General features: G+C 54.9%; 1 long non-coding RNA gene across 1 annotated transcript; it reads left to right on the forward strand.

Moving 5' to 3' along the window:
• The first annotated feature begins 323 nt into the window (after positions 1–323).
• LOC116792998 lies at positions 324–1394 on the forward strand. Its single transcript, XR_004359337.1, has 2 exons — positions 324–833; positions 865–1394. It is a non-coding gene; the product is annotated as an uncharacterized LOC116792998 (long non-coding RNA).
• The last annotated feature ends 1386 nt before the right edge of the window (positions 1395–2780 follow it).

A 2780-nucleotide genomic window follows, 5' to 3' on the forward strand; every position in this document is an offset into this window, starting at 1 on the left:
TTTGCCTCAGTGGCACGACTGGCAGCTCCGGCTGCTGCCCTCCTCCCGCTCCTGCAGGCTCCTGCTGACCGGCCCCGGCCAGGTGCGGCTCTGCGCTGTGCTGCTCTTGGCACTGCAGCAGGGCCGCCCAGGCACCTTCCTGGTCCTGGAATAGGCAGTCCCAGCTTTCCCGGGGGCTGCTTTGGGCCAGGGCTGCGCGGCGACTTGGGAGCACACCCGGTCGACACAGCACAACAGACCCTTGTGCCGACTGGACTGAAGAGCAGCAGTCCTGGCTCTGTCTACTCCCAACTCCCCACGTGTCCTGGTGTACTTTAAGCCCAGCAGCCACTCCCTCAACTGCCTTCCCTTCCCTGCCACCCTGGTGGGATGGGGACGAGAATCTAAATTCCAACTTGACAAAAAGTTAACTTTAAGACTACCCCCAGAATAGGTTTAGGATTAAGTTTAATAGTAAGTTTAGTTCCTAAGTATAATAATAATAAGAATAGTAATAGTTATAATAACTAGTTTAAGATAGATCATTTTAATAAGAATTTAGTTTTATAAAACTCTAAACAGAAAGTTAGATAACGTTAGCTCCCAACTCCCCATGTCCCCTGTCCTGCTTTAATCCCAGCTGGAAATGAAGCCCCAGCAGCCATCCCCTCAAGCCTCTTCCCTTCCCCGCCACCCTAGTTTCATAATAGCTTTCATTATAACTTTAGTTAAGTGTAATAATTATAAGTGAAAAATAGATAAGTTTATTACTAACAATTTAGTTTTAGAAAACTCAAACCCAAAACCTTTATAAAGGTTTCTAGTGAAAAGCCAAGTAGAGTTCAGTAACAGCGGTCATTAATAAGGGAGGGGATCACACAAAAGGCGAGGAAAAAGCCCAGACAAGTGATGCCCCATAGAGCGGCTCACCCACAGCTGAGCCATGCCACACCCCCCTTGCGGAACCCAGAGGGGCCCCCCTTCCAGCTCCCTCGCCCAGTTTCTAAGCTGGACATGACCTTGGGTGGTGTGCACCAGAAAGGCAGAACATAACAGTGTGCAAAGGCCCATGGGAAAGCACCTAGGAAAGGGAGAAACCTGGAAGAGTGTGAGAGAAAGGTCCTGGTCCTTCTGGCTCGACCTTCAAGCGTTCGGCCAGCAGGGCATCGCCCACAAGGTGCCTCAGTCCTGAGGCACGTGGCGTCCTGCTGCTGTCAAAGGCCCTCTCAAGGCGGCTGCTCCAGCACTCCTGGGGCAGCAGGACAAGCCGTCAGGCTCAGAACAGCCCGTGGAGCCTTGAGACCGAAGGCAGCAGCAGAGCAGCAACTGCACAGGGAACGTTCTCAGGTGCAGACACAGCGCAGCTGCTCGGGATCTACTGCGCCCAGAGCAGAAATAAAAGAAAGGAATGATCACACACGACTATTTGCGTGGTAATTCTACCAGGATCAGCCCGGCCCGCATAGCTTGGGAGGCAGGGATCGCCCGCCCGGACTGGTGAGGGACAAACCGCTCCGGTGCGGCCGGATGTCACTCGGAGCCCGAGGCCGAAACCCAAAGCCCACGTCCAGCGCTTTCCCTCTTGGAGAAAGCCTTGGGGGTGGTGGAAGACACCTGAAAGGCAGCAACTCCAGAAGCCGATCTTGGCAGAGAGTGCAGCCCAAGTCCTCCAAACACGCATGGGACACCCACAGGATGGGCTCTTCTGCGCCCACTGTTCCGCTGTGCCCGTTGTTCCCACCCAGCTGCAGCACTGGCTTCACACACAGCCTGGGGAGAGCAGAGGGAGCTTTCATCTCCTGTGCCTTCCTGACTCTGCTCGCGGCGCACAAGGCACAGCAAAAGCAGGCGCAGTGCCGAGGGAGCCAGTCCACCCGGACAGTGGCAGCAGCACTGCCCCACCCGCTTGCTGCCTTAGATGCTGTGCCCCGGCTGCTCAGAGGGAAGCATCCCAGCTCTGTCAAATTCAAGGGACTTGGATTCTGTTGCCAAAGCTTTGGTATCTGCAGAGGACCTTGGAGTCGTACAATCCCCAACCGGACTCAGGTCACAGCCTCTCTCCGCAAGCTCCTGTGTCTGTCTGGAGGCGCTGGGAATATTGTTCTCGCTGGGTTGATCCATTCGGAGTCTCTTGCCCCTGTCTCTCTGTGGGAGCTCGTTCTTTCTAAGCAAAACCAATCAGCAAAACTAGAAACTCCTCCTAAGCCCACCTCTGTGGCAGGCCTGGGAAAGCCAGGACGTTTGTCTAGGAGCTCTACCGTCCAGCCGGCCGGAGCAATTCAAAGCAAACCAGGTGGAGCAGAGGAAGACCTGCTGTGGGCCTGCTCTATCCCGTCAGGACTTTCAGGGTCTGCAACTGAGCTCTCGAGGTGACAGGTAAACTTCCGCCTGGGAGCTCAAGCTAGAGCTGCGCCTCACATCTCCACAGTCCACAGTATCCCTGAGGCACTGTCTTCTGTCTTACGCAAAGCCTTTCCTTCTTCAAGGCCACTCGGCCTTAGGAATAAAGAGAACAGGCAAGTCCGAGTCTCTGCCCATTGGCGAGGTTTATTTGCTATTGCCGAGGCAGACGCCAAACTTTAGCCTCCAGAAGACCAGGCTCAAGCTAAGCCAAGGTTAGCGCCATCTCAAGGCTCCTTTCCAACTCATAGTCCCCTTCTGATTCTGCCAGTCAGGGGAATCTTTGGTCTGTGATGGTTGCAGCTCCTTGCTCACTTCCACGGCTGGGCTGGGCTGGGCAGGATGGGGGAACGGGCAAATGGCCAGGGGACTTTGTAAGCCAAAGCAAGAGATGGAAGCCC

This window comes from Chiroxiphia lanceolata, chromosome 1, assembly GCF_009829145.1.
Source record: "Chiroxiphia lanceolata isolate bChiLan1 chromosome 1, bChiLan1.pri, whole genome shotgun sequence".
NCBI classification, from domain to species: domain Eukaryota; kingdom Metazoa; phylum Chordata; class Aves; order Passeriformes; family Pipridae; genus Chiroxiphia; species Chiroxiphia lanceolata.